Here is a 20,978-nt window from a genome sequence, read left to right as displayed (position 1 = left end):
CAACACTGGACTAAGCTAAAGCTGTGACATGGGCCCAGTATTTGCCTATGCAACACCTGTGCTCCATTCCTTTTCTAAAATGTCAGGATAGCAACTTTCACCATCATTAAGCTCACTTTATAAAATCACAAAAAATGAGCTCTCTGTGCTGCAGAATGGAATCTTATGCACCAATAATGAGTTTCTTTCATTACTCGCCATAATTTGATTTCCTATTCTTGTGAGAAGTCAGAATACAACAAATGATTTGAACCAACAGGCCTACCCTAAGATACAATGTGCACTGTTATGAGTATGCACAAACAAAGGAAAAAAATATTTTGCTGAGACTTCTCTTTTCCATAACATTTTGAACTTGGTGCATTGGCTGTTTAGTAAGACAAAAAGATGTATATTTTTAATAAAAAAGATCTTATCTTGCTATCTCCCTTCTCTATAATATAGTATGTTTTTTCTGTATAAGTCCTGCATGAGGTAGCTGTAATTCCAGCTGCCAGATAACCTACACTTGAACGTGTTATAGGCAACCCAATCTCCTTCCAAACCTCACCCAGAGACAGTTTATTATTTCAGGGGAATTACTGTTTTATTTAATAATTACACATTTAATCTGGTTTATTGTCTGTACAATTCTGTAGACAGATGTTTTATTCACTGTAGCCATAACATGTAAGGGAATCTATGATGAAGTATAAACCATTTATGTAATATACCGTATGTTTTTATGGACTGAAAGGAAGATTGCATTTTGCCTACATGGGAATTTCTGAAATAGATGAGGATTCTTTTCACCCTTAGTATTGGTTCTGATATCAGCACGCGCCTGGGGCCAACAATCAGGTAGAAGGGACCTGGAGTAGAAGATATGATCTCACAGAGAATAAGGAAAGGATGAATTAGGCATGATGAATAGCATATGAACATAGGAATTAACTTCCTGAAATACATGAAAGATCCCACTAGTACATATATAGAAGGCAGATATATCAGTGGTATCAATATTTACTTGAAAAGCAAAATTTACAGAGTGATAGTATCAAGAGAATGATAAAACAGAGTGAAAAGACACCCTCAAGAGTATGTACAGGAATACATACAGTGTGAGAAATGGAAAGGAGGAACTAAAGCACCACATACAGTCACAGGACTATGACACTGCAGGAATATGCATGGAATAGCTTTCCTGACTACAATGCTTCAGCAGACATATAGAGTCTCTTCAGAAAGACAGGCAGGGAAAGAAGAAGAAAGGTGTGAACGAGCAATTGAGATGTGTGGAATTCTTGAGTGCTGGTCAACAACTCATGGACCACAATAAGGAGAGGTCAGTGAAGGCAGCACTATGGAATGACTGTGCTACAGGCTATGTAATCCAGGTGAAAAAGTGGACATAACTTCTCATAAAGAAAGAAAGAAAGAATTTTTAAATAACTGAGGAAGAATACTGAAATTATTGAAGATAAAGATCCAGTGAGGAGGGAGGAAGGCAAGTACAGAGCACAGACTCTGAGCTTCAGGAAAGCTGATTTTAGTTTATCCTTCTTCCAGATGCAAGAATATCTGTGCTGATATTCAGGAAGTCCTATCAGGAACCAGACTGGCTAAACATGGAGTTTGTAGCTGAGTTCTGTTGCAAATTGACAGCATGGGAGGTGGAAGAAGAGACAGACTACAAAACAGAAATTTATAAGTATCTTGAGAGATGTTTGGAGAGGCAAAGCTCACCTAGAGTTGGTGGGCTCAAGGGACATCAAAGGAAGCAAAATTCTATTGAAACTTCAGAAATAAAAACTTTGGAAGAAAGAAACTCTGGGGCCATTGCTGAATAAGACAGGTGGTATATTGACAGCCAGCACAGACAAAAGATTTAACCAATCAATAAACCCTTACAACAGAAAAATTGTCAGAGGAAATTGTTACAGGCTATATGGTCAGGAAGTTCAAGGAAGAATGTAGGGAGTGTTTACAGCTTAAATGAGTGTGAATGTCTTCCTGAGTTAGCCAGATCTACACTGGAGAAGTGTAGGTGTGGATCAGTCCAAGACAGAGAAAACTGAGCAAATGAAAACTGAGCAATCACCACTTAAACTTAGATGAGATCAACAAATCACTGCTAGATTCAAAACATTTATTCTTTCTTAGGAATGGGGGACACTTTGCATCATGACAGTGATCAGATAGAGTGGTAATGGGATTCACATTTGAGATGCAATTCAATTACATATTGCAATTGTTACTTTCTGTAAAAAGTATATTGCAATTTCAGTGCATTACTGTATCACCCTCCTAAATCAAAATACCATGTAACATTTGAAGATTAGTACATTCAATATTAAACATTAAATCCTCCCTATGTGGAATATCTAAAAAAAAAAACCTTGTCAGAAGAACTTGTACTTTGACAAAGGTAATGAATGCCATCTTTGCCTCAGCCTCAATCAGCATCTCTGAGGTATGTAGCAAAAGTGTTCAAGGAGTTCAATAAAAAACACTGCTGCACTGGAGTGAGTTCAGCCACAGGGCAACAACATTGTTAGGGATGGAGCACTTGGCCTTTGAGTAGAGGGATCTAAGTTTGTTTAGTCTGGAGACGAGGTGTCTTCAAAGAGATGTAAGAGCAGCCACAGAGCCTGCAGGGAGTGTACCAAGGAGTTGGAGACAGGCTCCTCTCAGTGGTGAGGAGGAAAGTGGTGGGAGGAGGAGGTAAGGGTAATAAATCAAAACAAAAGAGATTCAGACCTAATATGAGGAAAGGCTTTTCCACTGTGAGAGCAGACCAGCACTAAAACTGTCTGTACAGACAGGTTGTGCTGCCTATATCTTTGAAAGTTTTTCAAAACTCTGGGCAACCTGGTCTGATCCCACAGCTAATCCTGTTTTCAGCAGGAGATTGGGCTGGAGATCTCCCAGGGTCCCTTCAGTCAGAATGAATCTGAAATTTTATTCAATAAGGACACACACAGAATCATAGAATCATAGAATCACAGAATTACTCAGGTTGGAAAAGACCTCAAAGATCATCAAGTTCAACCACAGCCTAACAATAATACTCTAACAACCTTCTGCTAAATCATATCTCTGAGCACCACATCCAAATGGCTCTTAAACACATCCAGGGACAGTGAGTCAAACACCTCCCTGGGGAGCCTGTTCTAGTGTTTAACTACCCTTTCTGTAAAGAAATGTTTTTTAACTTACAACCTAAACTTACCTTGGTGCAACTTGAGGCCATTTCCCCTTGTCCCGTCACTTGTCACCAGTGAGAAGAGACTTGCCCTACTCTCACTGTAAGCACCCTTCAGATACTGTAAGAGATCAATAAGATCTCCCCTCAACCTCCTTTTCCCCAGACTAAACAGCCCCAGCTTCCTCAGCCACTCCTCATAGGGCAGATTTTCCAAGCCCTTCACAAACCTCGTTGCCCTTCTCTGGACCTACTCCAGCACCTCCATGTCCTTTTTGTCCTGAAGTGCCCAAAACTGAACACAGTACTCCCCTCATCAAGATAATCAGTGAAAATGTTAAACAGAAGCGGCCCCAGCACTGAGCCCTTGTGGACGCTGCTTGTGACCAGCCACCAGCTGGATTCAACTCCGTTGCCTACAACTCTTAGGGCTGAGCCATCCAGCCAGTGCTTCACCCAGTGGAGAGTACGCCCATCCAGACCATGAGCAGCCAGCTTCTCCATGAGAATGTTATGAGGGACAGTGTCAAAGGCCTTACTGAAGTCCAGGCAGACCACATCGACTCATTCACCAAGTGGGTCACCTTGTCATAGAATGAAATCAGGTTTGTCAGACAGGATCATAAACCCATGCTGACTAGGTCTGATCCCCTGGCTGAGAAAGGAGGAAAGAAAGCATAATACTAGATGGTCTTTTAGAAAACCTTAGGGTTGTCCTGAGCCAGCAATTAGTTGTGTTTATCTTTTGTGTTCAATAATTATCTCTTTCTGAATTAGCCTAATTCATTCAGACTATCAAGGTTATTCTTTAGCAATAGCATGAAGGGGTCTTGCAGTAGCTTGTTGGCAACCCCATTGCCTGAGAACTTATTCAAGGCCATTTTTATATTCAGAGTGCAATTCATTGTTCCTAATTCTTATTCTCAGTGAATTTTTTTATTTTGTTAGTGGATTTTGTTTTTTGGGCTTTTTCCCTACTTTCTGCTGCTTAGTCATCTCAAAATGGAACAATCTTAATCCATTCAATAGCTCTGAATATGTCTGGTCATTCTCTAAACCTTTTCTTAGTTTTACTTTTTTTTTTTTTTTTTTTTTTTTTTAAATTTAGAGATGAGAACAAGATTTTCACCCAAGATTTAAGGTTTGGATGAATTTTAAATGTGTACAGGAACATAACTTAAAAATAAACTATTGTTTATTAATTATTCTAAGCTTTCTTTTTTGTCTCGTACAAAATTTTGTTGTGAGATGTTTTCATAGAATTATCCATAATAACTGAAAGATTTCTCCTCAGAAAGGAAATACCTAATTTATGAGCTATCACTGTTTTTCTTCAGGTGCTTTGCATTTATCAACACTGTGTTTCATTCACCACTTCATCACCTAGTCATATCATATCATGAGACTCTTCCCTAATTCTCTTCAGCTGGCTTTGAAATTTAATACACACAAAAAAACTGCCAACAACAAGAAAGTGTTATCAACAACAAGAAAACTGTCAATTCATTGTGTATCTTCTCTTCCAGACAAATGAATATGCTGAGAAGCACAGACCCCAGCATAGTAAACCACTGCGTTTCAATAGTAACCATTCCCTAGTCCCTGTCAACTGTTCCTTTAATTTCCTTCTAGAAAGCTCCCTCATAATTAGTATTCAGCTTTGTAAAACTTGGGTTCTTGCAGAAGTCTGGGGAGGATTTTGGCCCCTAGAAGATGTTTATGTTTGAAATCATGGTTGTCACCATCACAGTGGCACTTGTAAGTCAGTGTTTAACAAGCAATATAAGATCAAAGGCAAAATAAGAGTTCTGTGGGATTTACTGATATTCTTAACTTATTTACTTTGCTTGGCTTCAAACTTCCTTTCTCTTTTGTATCTGCCTTTCCTCTTCTGCTGTTTGTAAATCAGTCTTGCCCTGATATTAGAGTATTGTCTTGAGTGTATATCTCTTATCACATTTCTGATTTTCTATATGTCTGTACCATTTTATCCCCACCTTATTTTTAGATTTCTGGCATTTATCTCAACATCGTATCTTATTTAGCTTACCTAGCTGTATGTGTCCTGTTTACAAAAGTCTTCATTTTTTTAAGGCTGCTTTTTCACTATATCTTACAGGTGAGATGTGTAAAGAGTCACCATAAGCCACAGGATACTGTGAGTATGTTTCCGTGTGCAGCTGGGGGTATCACACTTTCTGAAGCATAATTCCTGCAAGCTCATTGCACCCACCACCCCCTGTAAGTCTGTCTCTGTACTGTTAATTCTATGGAGTCGTTTCACCGGCACAACTGACTGTAGTACACAGTGTAAAATATAAATAGTATAAACCTGTAGGATTTTTAAACTCTAGGGTTGAGGAAAATCTGCAGACAATGGCAGCACACCAGGCCACTGAGAAAATCTCCTAGAACTGGCTATAGTGTCATTGGTTAGAAATCATCTTGTTGTTAAAATATGGCTTTACGCTGCAGTGTGCCTGACTTTCTTCCTTAGCATTAGACTAAAAATATTTATAGATATAAACTATTTATAGATAAAAACTATAACTTTCTGTTGTCATTATCATGCTCAGTGTTTAGTTAACCACTGTAAGAATACCAGGACTTCTCTATTTTGCTCTGGGGAAAAGGAGAAATAGAAGGGAAAGTGACTCTTAGAAAATGGCTAGGAGCATCTTCACCTTCTTTAGGAACAGCAAATTCGTCATCTCTAGGATGACTTTTCCCACCAAGAGCTTACTGTTGGATATTCATATGATTGCACTTGAAGATGGATAAAATCACTCCATGTGGAAATTATTGATATTAGTGATAACAGTAGTTATAAATTCCATTTTATCAATGAGGGATAGCTTGTGATAAAGAGTTTCCATCCAGATAGATTTGACCTATTTTCCATCAAACTCTAGTAGCTCAGACTTCTACTGGAAAATCTCTTTCAATTAGTCTTTTCAGCATTTGGATATGTTCCACTAGAGACAGACTGCACAACAACTCATCTAGTGATGAGTTGATCCGGTGGCGCAATGGTAGAAGTGCCGCTTGCAACACTGGAGACCTGGGTTCAAATCCCCCCTGTGGCGCAAGTGGTAGAAGTGCTGCTCTGCTATACAGGAGGCTCAAATCCCGGGAGTTGGAGTCGATGATCTCTAAGGTCCCTTCCAACCCACACGAGACTGTGATACTGTGATACTGTGAGGAGTGACTCCTTGCAATCAGTTCTGATGGTAATAAAGCATGTTTTATATTTATAGCACTGTAGCAGTAAAAAGACAGTATTTGTACTACTACCAGAAAACAGTTAATTCAGTTTGATGTTGCTAATTGACAAATGTCTGTCAGTTTTTTTGTTTGCTTGATTATTTCAAACTTAACTTAGATCCCCTGCATTTCTTCAGCTTCTGTAATACAAGCCTGCCTGATAACAATTTATGAAAAATGACAGAAACATGCTCTTAACCCCACTTTCTTTAAAACTGAGGCAGAGTTAGCTCACAGTTTTCACCAGCATAAGCATTTTGTTTCTGAATCTCTTGCTTGAAGTAAAGCACCATCAACAAGAAAGGAGCTAAGATATATTTAAGCCTGCATTGTGATCCAACCAAAATTCCTCAGGGCTGTTATTTTCCCTAATATTCTGAAACTTCTTGCAAATGATCAAAGAAACAGCCTATTGGCATAAGAGGGAGTGCTGTGACTGACAAATACCTAAAACTGTGGATTCTGCCAGCCTTACAACTCAGGAAATGGCTTGCTTCAAAGAAGCAAGAGGCGAAATGAACAATTCTAAATGTGCTTAGTGGGGATAATAACGTTGTTGTGTGTCTTCACATATTTAGTCCTATTAGGCAGATTGAATGATACTTTACAAACAAAATTACATTGGGCATGAGAAAACAAGCATGTGAAAATAAATATAAAATAGCATTTTAAAAAATCAAGATTTAAAATGTTCTTGTGAAAATAACAGCAGTGTGACCTGATTAAAAGAAAAACAAACATCCACATGTATCCCAGGAGGGTCATGGAATATTCATGTAATTTTATTTTCCACAGGAACAATCTTTTAAAACAAATTACGTAAGAAGATAACACAAGAAATCTGAGATTCCAAAGAAGCCTGACATCCTGTCATTTGAGGGCAACCTCCAAGCCATTAAAACATTTGACAGCAAACTCTTGTATGACAGCACATTGACTTAACTGTAATATTTGCTGAAAGACCTCTGTCTCAAAGTTACCATGCTGCGATCTTGTGTGGCAACCCCACTGCACACTAACCAACCAGTGTCACCATCCAAAGAGTAATCTAAAACATTCAGAAGTTACCACTGGCTTGTTTGGTAGTCACCGAGAGGCAAGAGTCATAGATTTTCATTTTGTGCATATACAAAAACGACCTACCAGCGCACTGACAAAAGCTTCTGCACAGCTATCCAAACAATCTCACTTTACTTCTTCTAGGTTATTTAAGATTCCAGGTTCCCATATATATATATAATTTCCAGACAGTACTAAATCAGAAATGTAGTCTAAAATAGTATTTCACTACAGCTACAGATGATTTAAGCTCTTCAGATTCCCCTTGGAATTTGTTGGTTGTTTATCAAGGTGACCGTTCTACGGATGTCTTTCAGAATCCTTATAGTAAAACTGATTGTTTGGCTAAGCAGCTAAGCATGTACAGCTTGTAGAGTTCACTGTGGCAGTACAAATTTCTGTACTCTTTTCCTGTCTATCCAAGTGTACATTCAAGTGGCTACCACATTTTTACTACAACAGCCTCTCTCCCTTGTTTAAAGTCTCCATTCACAGAATTTTCCTTCCCTCCTTCTTTCCCTCCTTCCTTCCCCCATTCCTTCCTTTTTTAATCATGAGTTCTCTGTTCTCCATATGCAGTCTTCTGAAGTAACAATAACCCAATTAAAAAATCTGCAATGTCACAGGCTAAAGCCATTCTTGAACAAGCAGTGATCTAGCAGAATAGTAGTATGTAGTATGATAACATGATGTTTCAGAACTTTAACAGATAGCGCAGTCTTGAGCTCATTCCTAGTAATCTGTACTGGAAATACAGACAAATGTAAGGCAAATGAAAAATTCTTCACTGCACATGCAAAGAACTCTGTAATGGCACTTGTTATGTCTACCAGTTTGCCTCACATCAGCAAATCCACAGGTTGTGTATATATTTCTCCAAACTCGGTTACTGGATAATTAGCTCTGCACTGATTCTTCCAAGCCCTGCTTCAGTGCCTACCATCAGTGGGTTTCCATGACCTGGGTGGATGCAAAATATAACTGGACAACTGTTAAACACTGGAATGCAGAAATGAAATGGGGTTGGAATGGTGTCAAAGCTTTTGCAGACTTCTGTACAAGCTGTCTCTTAAATCTATTTCAGATTATTGAGACACTTGTATTTTCATAATTTGTTCGTCACATACACTCAATCATGATCTTCACACTACTATAGAACTGCAACTTATTTGGACTTCCAGGATGACAGGATTTCTGCACTGAAAGTATTGATATTCCCTTCCACCTGTATCAGTGAAATTAGTAGTTTATGTGTTAAAAGCAGTTTCCAAAAATTAAGAATTATTGAATATTGCTAAAAACGTACAAGGAAGATCTGAAATCTATGTTAAATGAATTCCAGTTTTGTTTATAGAAGTTATGAAATTCTGGGCTGGCTCTGGATAGTCAAAAATAACTTACTTAAAAATAAATTAAAAAGTATATCCATATCAACAGCTCATGTAAACAGCTCATTTAATGGAAAGAAAGTGAATGCGTAATGCAAAATCATTTCCAAAGAACGCAAGGGATTAAGGGGATTCACAACTATCAAGAAAATTGAGTTTATGCCAACAGTCAGCTCAAACCCTCTAGCAGAGGCTTTATTCTTGTAAACAAAAGAAACCTAAAATGCATCAAATTTAGGTTCTGGGTATCATATTTGTGCACTGCTAATTAGACATTTTACTGTATTTTTAACTCATCATCTGACATAGCAAATCCAAATGAGACAGAAATGGTCCTTCCACTATGGGCTTCGTTTCTAATTACCAAGATCATCTGATAAGCCCCAGCCTCAGTTTTCAGGGGACAAAATATGCAGAAGTAAAATTGCCTGGCTAAACTGATTTAATATAAGACTTAGAGCTGAGGATTATAAGGCTGTAATTTACCATGATATGCACAAATCCCAGGCACAGCACTGTCATATGCATTTGAGAAGGTGTATGTGTTTTGATAGCATTGGAAGTAAAAGGCAGTGGGCAGAAAGAAACTCAAGGGTGAAGTATATTTTAGCAGCTTGAGAAAACTCCTGAACACTTGCAGAGAACTTTTAATGATTTTCAATATATCTCTGAAAGACGACAGGGAACGTCAATTTTAAAACTCCACAGGAAAAATTTTGTGGCTAATCATTCTCATTTAGAATCGTACACAAAACCTCCATATTTTTATCAGCTCCTTCTTTAGCATGGACAGGAAAATAGAATTAGCTCCTGTCCAGCTGCTGGAGCTCAGGGACCAGAAATCTCTGCCCAGACAGGCATCTCCCTTCTTCTGGGGATGACTGAGACAGAAGGTGACTGGTGCAGGCACACACAGCACCCTCCTACCCTTTGTGGCTCCTTCTGGTGTCCAGGCTGGCCCAGTGCTGGCTGCAGTTACATGCACCACATGTTTGTGACTCAGCAACAGAACTTCCTGCCATCCTGCATACCTCAGACCGTCCAGCTACTGATACTCTTATACATACTCAGGACCACCTGTCCTCATTGTCTAGTCTATCTGCCTTGGAGTTTGCTAGCAGACCACATGCATATCAAGCTGCACAAGACATGGAGGCTTGGTTCTCCTAGTAGTGGCACATGGACTGTGACTCCCAGTACCAGTCCAGCTACCAGTATCAGATCAGTCCTTCTCAGGATGTTTTTTGGGACACACGCAGCAGGTGAGGTTAATGACACCCACCTGCTCTCGCTGCTGGCACCAGGACACCTTTGGTTCCATCAGTTCACTCCCCAGATCTGGCACCCACACCCTGGGCAAACTCTGGGAGCTGTGCATGCTAGCTCATCAGTAGCTGATACTTAGACTCTTTCCTTCTGCCCTGTTCAGAGAAGAAATGGCAAGACAAAACTCATTATGCTAATCCCTTCTCTCACCCTACTGTAAAGGTAGCTCTGCCGTAAGCCTTACATACAGACATATGTTGCCCCCAGGCTGTGCTCTTCTGGTTGGTTGTCACAGGCCAAATCTATCAGGGAGCAAGTTAATAAGCAAACAGTGTGGATGATCACATGCATGTGCACAACCCATGCTTCAACCTGCTTAATGTACTATTATTAGACAGTCGTGGAGGCTGTTCATATTGTGCTTCCAGGCACAATCATTATTTTTGGATGTAATACCACTTAGGCCAATGGTACCTATACTTATGTCATGAAGTTATCCATTTTGCAAACTACTGTGCTCATTGAAGATGTTGCAGCTCTGAGTAGCTCTGCCAGAGGTGTTTCCATAGCTCATCTGTGGGGAAGGATCATGCAAACTCTCCCTCAGGTCCTTCAGGCAAAGTCAGTCATGTTAACTTAATCTGTCAATGAAAGTGGTTTCAGATAAACTGACTAACTTTGCCAAAAGCAGGTTAAGGAGAAACCATGCGGTCTTTCCTGCTGGCAGGGCCCAGGTGGTCAGAGCTATGAGCCAGAAAACAGCAACAGGCCACTGATAAAGAGGTCATATGATGGATAATAAAGGCTTCATGTGGTCTTGAGAGCTGGGTTTTGGGATCAGGCACCTAAATTCAAATCAATTAAACCTTGTGTGCAGCTGCTTTCTTAATGAATGCCTACATGCAATAAGCTGGCTGTTTTCTGAGAGAGCAGCTATAAACTAATATAAGCCAGATGTAATTATCTTATCAAGTGAGTGAAAAGTTCATGCTGATGGGTGAACCAATTAAAGACTAATGTGCATTTAAAGATCTTGTGACATGGGGCCATCAGTGCTTTGTTTAAAACAGAAGTTGATGCCATTGCAAACCTTCTGAGCTCCAGGAAGCTAAAAGATTTGCAATGAACTCAGCTTTGCCATCCTGTAGTTGCCATTTGAATTAGGGGTTCTCTTTCAGGAAAGAGGTCCTTGCCTCTGGAAAGATGTTTCAAGTGTATTTGCACACCGTGTTTGATGATAGCTGGTAGCATTAAGTCCTCCTGGTCTCTCTGATAAAATCATGGATTTATTACATATTAATCTTAGAGATGCTCAGCAGGCAATGACCTACGATGGACACCCCAGGTGCACTGACACAGCAGAAGAGGCAGATAACCTCAAATGAGAAAGTTACATGTTTTACAAAGTATGAGGGGAAAGGTTATATTTCACCCTGTGTGGCATCTGGATGAAGTCAAATAAAATAAAATAAAATCACACGTGCCCTTCATACAGTGACAGCAAAGATTCACTAACAACTCTATCTTTTATCTACAACATTACACCATGGAAGCACACGGCAACAACCGTAATACTGATTTATGGAGTTGCTTCTTCCTTCTTTCTCCACTGCCGTACTCTAAAACCTGTCTACACTTTTAATGGGATCATGGTTATAAGCAGCAGAAATTGTCTGGAATTAAAGTAGTGTGGTCACAGTGCTTTCCCTCAGTTGCATGTTGTTTTTTTTTTTAACTGACAAATTCCAGTGAGCAGATTTTCAAAGGCCACCAGCAAGACAGAGTGTCAGCACAAAGATTAGAGGCTAAAAGTTGCCAGCTGAGGGAAAACAGGTGCCACAAAGTAGAAAAGGAATGAAAGAACTCTGCTGCCAACACACTTGCCTAGCATCAGTGATGAGTGAAAAGGTATTTACCACTATTCAGCCATAAGGAAATTGTAATTACTTTGTATTGACAGCGTGCAGTTAAAAGTCACTGCCTAAGCCTGGATTTGTAAAGACCATGTTTCCAAGCTTACCTTACACAGTTTTAGAAAAATGACAGAGAGAAACCAGTAGAGATAGCCCTTAATAGATTGAGCAATACCTAGTTTAGAAATTAATCTAAAATGTTCAATGACAAGCACCCAATTTCAACATTCGCATCATGGAATCACAATAACTAAGTGGTCACAGGCAAGATGCAGCAGCTGCTGCTTGGTAGTAGCATTCATGAACTTCATTCAGCACTTCTTCTGCCCCCTCCAATCTCCTGGCTTTCTTCTGCAGCTCTTGGCTGCACAACTTTGCTTAGCTTGGTGGTGGAATTTGCATTCACATTCATAATTCAAGCAGCAGGTGTATCACTTCATATCAGAGTGATTCATTGGTACCAAGGCCACTATTAAGTGCTTTCAGTTTGAAGGAGTAGAGAACAACTGATGTGGTCCTAAGGTTTGAAACACTCATTCAACAAGAGGAGAAAACAGGCAGAATCACAAAAATTGTAGGGCAGCTTATTTCTAGCTCCACAGTTTGTTCAGAAGAGGAGAAGAATTGTGTCTGTGACCAACTCATTTTCAGGAGAAACAACTCTGGAAATAACTTTTCATTGTCAAAAACACCTATGCACTGCTGCAAAGACACTTACTTCCTAAGGTGATGCTCCCCTAAGAGACATCAACTTAACAGATATCGGTATCACTTTCTTTTGATGTGCATGCTGTGGTGTTTCCTGCCAACTGCCAACTGCAGATAGCTATTTTTGGATTTGTGTGTCTTTTTTAGAACACTGATCATTCTGTTATCAGCATCATTAGTATAAATTACAGGACAATCTTTGCTGTCCCTTGAGAACCACTAATGGAATTATATTAGCAAATTGGATCAAAGTTAAAGCTTAAATACAATAAAATACTAATAACATTACTTGAACAATGTTTCTTAGGTTGAGAATATGGCAAAGAAAATGTACAGTCACTGTATTAGAAGCATATTTTTTTAATGAATTGCATGAACCTCAATTCTTTCTGTAATGCCCTCTCATTTTCATTAGGAACAGACTTACAAAATTTGAGGGCTGTAATTAAGGTAAATGTGTTTTTCAGATAGGTAATCCCCTTTTGTTTATGCCTGCTAGCTACATATTGACTGTTCTCATTTGTATTAGCACACAGGCACTGTATTTTAATTAAGTAAATAGAGTTTCTCATTAGCAAGCGTTAATACTTCACATATTTGGCTTAAGCATTTGAAGTTGTCCAGGAATGTTTGTTATCACTCAAGTTAGTTTTGCATACTTGTCATGTGTAATTAGGTAACTCCATTAACAGGTTACCCAGCACTCATGAAGTGACAATGTCTAAGTCAGCTGAAATGCTTATTTGTTTTTTCTGTTAACAAAGGAACTAACCACTTATTGAAATCTGGTACTATTCAAAGATCCTAACATATCAAATTATACACTGAAAAGCAACTGAATTATAAACCGATTATATAACTGCTGATACATATGAAAGTAGCTTCTGACTTGGATCCTGCTACAACAAAGCCATTTAACATCAAGAAATATGGGGCCCAGCTCTGTTATCTGTAAAGAGACAGAACTGTCATCTGTCAGCAAAGACCTGGCTATGTAGGAATCCCCAAGTGCTGAAAGACTCTTTGAATTTAATTTATACATTAGGTACTGTGATTTAGCTGCACTGTTACTTGAAAATTCAAAGTTTAGATAAGACTCATTCAGGAAAGATGTTAAAAACTACATTAAATGCTCTTGTTAGAATTACAATTAGCATTAACATTACTATACCTGTGATGGCCTTTTGCAATTTGGAAAAGCACCAGGTAGGCAGGAATATTCAGATGAGTTCAGAAATGATCAGAAGCATTCATGGATGTTCAGATGAGATCAGATATGGAATTTGATTTATGCATTATAATTTAAAAAGTAGATTATTGTCAAGTAACGAAACGTTCCCAGACATCCGGTGATTGCTTCTTACTGTGAAGATCTCCATGACCCCAGAATTTGGCAAAGCTAAAGAAAAGCTTGACAAGGGAACTAGAATCACTGACTGGAAGAAGCTTGAGAAATGCAGCATAAAAAGCACGCCTTGAGGTAGAAATCTGCAAAACTGAGCAACTGTGTTTCTGTGAGCATGTAGATAATCACTATCCAAATCATAGAACACCAACATAAGCTTGTTATAGGCATCGTTTTATGTACCAGTGTTGACCACAGAAAAGAGAGTTTGATCAGTGGATCCATTTAACCTGAAAAAAATGGGCGTCCTTAATTAGTCATTTAGCCTCCTGTGTGATTGGTGTTCAGTTATTATTTTAGCTTTTTCAATCTGAAATGTAAATTAGTATCCATGACAAGCTTGAGCCACCTGGAAATAATTGCTGTCATCATTCATTTCAAATATTATATTGTATTTGGACACAAATTTATTAAATACATACATACATATGTATATATATCACACATTAAATAACTTGATCACTACAAACTTCAGTGTTTCTGTGACCTAAATGCAGTAGTAAAATAATTAGCTTTGCATTCTGAAAAGCCAATAGAGCAGATTTCTGGCAGAAAATAACAATATTAAATCACAGAATCCATTATGAAGGACACAAGGACGGGAGCTTCTGGCAGCTCCATCCTCACAGTAGTGAGAGAGCATTAGCTGGCCATAACTGTTCAGCACGTCATGATGACAGAGAGGAGCACTTGGATCTCACACAGCTTGAGCTTTACAGGTCACCTCCATCCAGAATGGATCCAGCAATGCTGCACAAACAAAATACTACCTATGTGTGGCAACTGTATTTTGTTGTCACTCCCCTTTCCTTTTCAGTGTAGACTCATACAGAGTTTATCACAGCAATTTTATCTTGAACTCACAGAGATGTAGATAATGGGTAAAGTCTACTTTGGAGTAAAAAGGGTATGCTTTCATGTGATCGTAGCTATTGCTAGCTGTTTTTCAGCCAAATGCACATACTGCAGAGGTAAAATGTGGCTTTGTCTGCATGGAGATCCCCAGCTAGAAGTGAATGAAAGAGGTTCAGAACTGAAAGTGATGTAGCTTGGAGTAATAATCTTCCTCTCCAGGGGCTACTCACAACCATATCCATTGAGCAGTCAGCACAATGCTGGTGCAGGATTATTGTTTCTAGAAGCCAAAAAATGTATCTCTGCTCTTTGCTATTCTGCAGTGTAAACAAAACAGTCCTTTTAGAGCATGCTCAATTACCAGTTTAGTGTTTTATCAGATAGAGAAGGCAAGAAAATATTTATTTTGAAAAATGTCCGTTCAAATAACCCAGGAACATTAGCCTGCCTGGCCAACATCCTATCTGGATGTACCACAAAAAAACATACGTCCAACCAAATACTGATTACAAGAATTGTGTAATTCACAGTGACAAAACACTCCGTATAGCTTATTCATGCTGTGCAGGAGATGGACTTGTTTTCATGACCTATCCCAAGATACAGAGAAAACTAAAAAGCATCTAGTTGATGTACTCTTGCATAATGCCTAAAGTACACTGGATGTTTAATCAAGAAAGAGAAAAAAAAAATTGTTTCTGTTGTGGTTATTTTTTGTTGGGTTTTCATTTATTTGTTTGTTTTTTGGGGTCTTCTGGTTCATAGATGACCTTCACCAGATAAATACAAACCTCCATCTATGGAAACTGGTTAAAGTCTGAATAGTTTCAATGAAAAGAGTTTTCTGCACACACATTTACAAATATAACATGTAGTCATCTATGTATTTGTCAGTCTACCTGTCTACCTATGTATACTTTGTCTGTTCAGAATCCTAAAATCAAAGAAAGTTAGAATTATTATGTGAAAGACACATCAGACTGTCAGGTTATCACTCATTATCAGTATATAAGAGGAAAAATCTTCAATTCCTGGTTGTAATAGTCAACATACAGTCTTTGCATTAAACAAAGCAGTCTGCTGTCACTTAACGTTAACCAATAAATTCACCAATATCACTTAGTTTTCAGTAGAGAAATTTAGACACTTCTGTGAAGATTTTGAGTAGAATTTCACAAAAGTAATCTATCTTTGAGGCGATGATTACAGTTCTCCCTGTATAGTTACAAGTTTTTTTCCTAATCCAGCCTAAATCCTGCATTATGCATACAAGGCAGGGGTCCCATCCTTTTCAATATGATAAACAGTATTAACATTACTAGCCACTGACCTCAGATTAAACTCTTTAAAGAAAAGATTCACATCTATGGTCACTGAAACTTTTATTCCTGAGAACTTTTACAAGGTGAAAACAAAGTAATTGGGAATATATACTGCTATATTTACTGTCATTTTCTTGTTTCTATTGAAGTCATCATGTTCTTTCACTACCATGAAAACAGCCACTGGGAAAAATTATTCCATAGCAGCTCAATAGCTTGTAATGGCTTCTTGATAGAGATCTCCTTTCTGGCATCAGAAAGTTCTGATTTTGCTTGAATATTTCTGTGATTGAACAATAAACCCTAACACTGGAAGAAGGCTCAATGGGCACAGACAAGGGCAATGTACTCATGAAAACCAGGGAACAATGCACCATGTGCCTGATGACAGCTCCTGCAAAGGAAGCTAACTCTTATTTCTATGCAAAGGAGAATGGAGGGTGACCTCAGTTCTAAATAAATGACTTTGCTATTTGTGTGGACCAGCTGGTAGTGTAAATATTTCTTCCTGAGCTGTACAGAGAGTGAATGCTTCCAGTTAGTGTTATACTCAGCATGCCTGTTCATCAAGTAACAGGTAGTGTTTACACTAATGAGAAACATATGAAAGATAAACTGGCAATTTCTTTTTAATTTATTCACAAGATAATACCATTTTTATATTGGTACTGTAAACATCTTCCTTCTCAGCTATATTTTTTCTAGAAATAAGACAAATTGATTTATGTTTTATTTTTCATATTTTCTCTTTTCACTGCAAGTAAAAAGTATGATGTTTTAAAGAAATGCTAATATTCTATATGGAAAATGTATGACTTATTAATCACAGAATCACAGAATCACAGAGTTGTAGGGGTTGGAAGGGACCTCTAGAGATCATTGAACCATGCCAAAGCAGGTTCCCTACACCACGTCGCACAGGTAGGTGTCCAAGCGGGTCTTGAATATCTCCAGAGAAGGAGACTCCACCACCTCCCTGGGCAGCCTGTTCCAGTGCTCCGTCACCCGCACTGTAAAGAAGTTCTTCCGCACATTTGTGCGGAACTTCCTATGCTGTAGTTTCACCCCATTACCCCTAGTCCTGTTCCCAATTCATTTGCATTCTGAAAAGTTACATATACAGTCCTTTCCCCTGAAGGAGGTTACGAATGACTTGCATCATAGAATCTGCCAGCTTCCTTTCACAGCTCAGAAGCTCTAGTAGAATCGTGAAACTAAACTGTAGCACAGCAAAGAGATATGTAATTGGAATTACACATATCTTAAAGAAAAAAACAATCTCACTTCTGCTAGCAGCTTAAACACTTACAAAATGATTCAGCAGCATTCATTTGTTTCAAACAAGGCAACGTGAAATTAACTTACCAGTGCACCAAAATGCAAACATACCGGTTGTTATTAAAAAAATGAACTATACGACCCAGTCTCTAGTCTGGTAAGAAAGGTCACAGAAACAACATACCAAGTAACCAGTCAGAGAATGTACTGCATTGGCAGTACCCATGTCTCTGTACCGAATGCATCTATCTTTCCCAGGTATGGGAGAATGATTCTTTGCAGTGCCCTCTCATCTCATGTGTGTAATTTTTACTGTGCTCTGACAGGATTAATGCCTATCATATTCTTATTCCATAAAGAAAAAATGCTGTCCCGACTCAAACAACTGAGGCAAATCCAGGCAGGCATGTGGAAATACCTTAATGATAAGGAAGAAGAACAGATAGAATTTAATCACAAAGCTCTGATGAGTACTTCCACAGCACACGTAGTTTGACAGTCATTTGAACTACTAACAGGAAAAAAAATCTTCAGTAAACAACATTGTACCGAATCCATTTGAGAAACGTCACTCACCAGTTACTTTGGGAATTCCCTGCAAGCGTGGCACTGGCAATGCTACTATTATCCCCAGATTTGTTCCAACCAGTAATAAGCCGTGGCACACCAGAAGACTGGTCACAGAAACACGCTGCTGCCCTGTGAAGTGCAGGAAGTGCTGTATTATTTAAGTAATGATCTTTGCCAAGGTCAGAGTAACCTCCAACACACAATCAGCTGCACTGCTGCATTCAGCAAAGCACTCATCAGAAAGGCAAATACATCGCAGGATTGAATTAAACTTTACATACGTCATCATTTAAATACAGCTGAACTCGTATTCATCTGCCCTACATCTCTAAACCACAGCACCTAAAAATAGACACACATTACCTTTACAAATATGCTTTTGCAAATGTGACTGTGAACGCTCTTAACAATAAAACTGAAAGGCGTCCCACTTCCCAGCACTCAATAACGTATTACGACAACGCGCTGTACTTGAGACTCAAACTTGTTCCTGCTTTTATTTCCTTGCAGTTTTATTTTTGTGAAATAGTATCAGAAGCACCACATCCACACTGGGGTTCCCCTGTACAATAGTGACATCGGCATACTGGGATAAATCCCAGAGAAAGCCTATTAAGATGATCAAGACACTGGAGTAAACAATGTACAAAGAGAGACAGAAAAATACCAGTTGCCTGCACTTATCTAATGGGAGCATACATAGAAGAGAGTCAGACTTTACTCAGATGTGCTCAGAGACAGGGTAAGACACCACAGGACAAATTTGGAATGTAACAACTTTGCTTTAAATGTAGGAAAAACCCTCCACCACGAAGACAGCCTAACACCAGTTGCTCCATAACTGAACATACTCACATTTGGCTGGACAAGTTCTTAAGCAACCAGATGTAATTTGGCTTGTTTCAAGAAGACAAAATGAACTCAGAAGTCTATTCTATGACCTTATACAAACCTCTTCTACTGACGAGCTTTTTGTTTTTCTCATGAGAACAGTCATTTCTGCTTACAATACTTGCTAAAGATTTAATTCTGGGTAGTTGGACTGACTTTCAAAATGCCCTTGACAGGTCGCAGAAATGGAAAATGATGAAAATAATTCCCACCCAAACTTCTGCCATGACCCACATTTACACAGAGAAACATTTAAACTGTGTTGAAGTCACCCAGGTTCATGGCTTACCTGTTCTTGGATTTACAATTAACTTTACATGCTAAGAGAGAAGTCATTCCCACCTTTATCATAGCTCTGAAGTTGTTAATCACCTCACTAATAAGTAGGGAATTCGGATTCCACTTCTGATATAACTTAGATGAACTTGCATGTTCCACACCTTGGAAAAATACCTTAATTATGGTACATCACAAGTGAATGAATTTTCATCTCTTCCTTTGAAGCTGGGCCAATTTACAGCTAAGAATGCATGAATCACAGACTCAGCAGTAAAGCAGGGAAGGAGCAATCTGACTGAAGCCTGAAGGTTAAAGCGCTGCACTGGAAAACAGCAGGAGGACTGAAGCCCAAGTCCTTCCTCACAGAACTTTACAAAACCAAAACATTTATCCAGTAATGGTGTGTTGTAAAAGGCACACATCACCTGCAGGGCCAGATATGGAATCTCTGGTTTGACTGCCCTAAAACACATTCTAAGATGCCTTAAAGGCAATTAGGTCACTCTCAATAGTTGCAATTAGCACGAATAAGCTGAAGAGGCTCCATCTACTCATGGAGGCCTTCAGAGAGCACGGTGGTTTCACACTGGCAGTAGCTAAGCTCTACCACTCCAACTCCTCAAAAGAACAGGGAGAAAATATGATGAAAAAAGCTTGTGGGTTGAGATAAGGACAGGGAGATCACTCACCAATTACAGTCATGGCCACGTAAGGAATAATCAGCATAAGAGAAATTCATTTAATTTTTGCCTACTGATAACAGACTAGAAGAGAGACACCTATGCTTTTTCCATAAGCTGTCATTATTTATGTCGGTATGATGGCACTATCCCTCTTCAGGTAGATAAGCATAGATGGTTTACGTCCCTAGACAAATTAGAAGCCTTTTGAAGGCTTTATTTATTTTATGAGATGAATTTAGTCTCCAAAGCAAAACACACAGAAACACTCCTTCAACACTATTTAGATGGACAGTCTTCTGCGGATGCTTTCCAGTACAGTGAGACTGATTTTAAATTGTCAAAAATCTAGATTTGAACTTTGTGATGTAGAGTTCAGACTTGCTCAGGCTGCATAGGATACTTAAGATCTCCCACAACCTGTGTCACAGCAGACACACGGTAACTGCAGAACAGCCTAATCTCACTCCAGTTCACTTAAAAGTACAAGTTGCAAACAGAAATATTACAGTGCAATTCTCAAGTTTGTTTTTTAATTGCGAAAAACACATTTTACTTATGTTTGTCAAAGTGAAGAAGATGCTCACATTTCTAACAACAGATCTTTAATGCCTTTTCAACTGTTTAAAATGTGAAAATAATATGCATGATTCTATACACCAACCCTGAAACAACATACAACTACTAATTGTTACCAGTGAAAACCAGTAATGCTCCTCACTGTTTCCGCAGGCGAAAACAGCAAATTACCAACCAGCAACTTGCAATCTTAAACATGGAACACAGCCTTAAGCATGAAACATCTACAGTGAGGTCAAAAGGAACGTTTGCTTTGAAATCTTTGAAAAGCAGGAAACATCTGCATCTGAAAAGATACTTTGAAATAGCATATAATAACTAAAAAAAAAAAAAAAAA

Source organism: Coturnix japonica, chromosome 3 (genome assembly GCF_001577835.2).
Source record: "Coturnix japonica isolate 7356 chromosome 3, Coturnix japonica 2.1, whole genome shotgun sequence".
Taxonomy (NCBI): Eukaryota; Metazoa; Chordata; class Aves; order Galliformes; family Phasianidae; genus Coturnix; species Coturnix japonica.
This window is presented reverse-complemented; position numbering follows the sequence as displayed.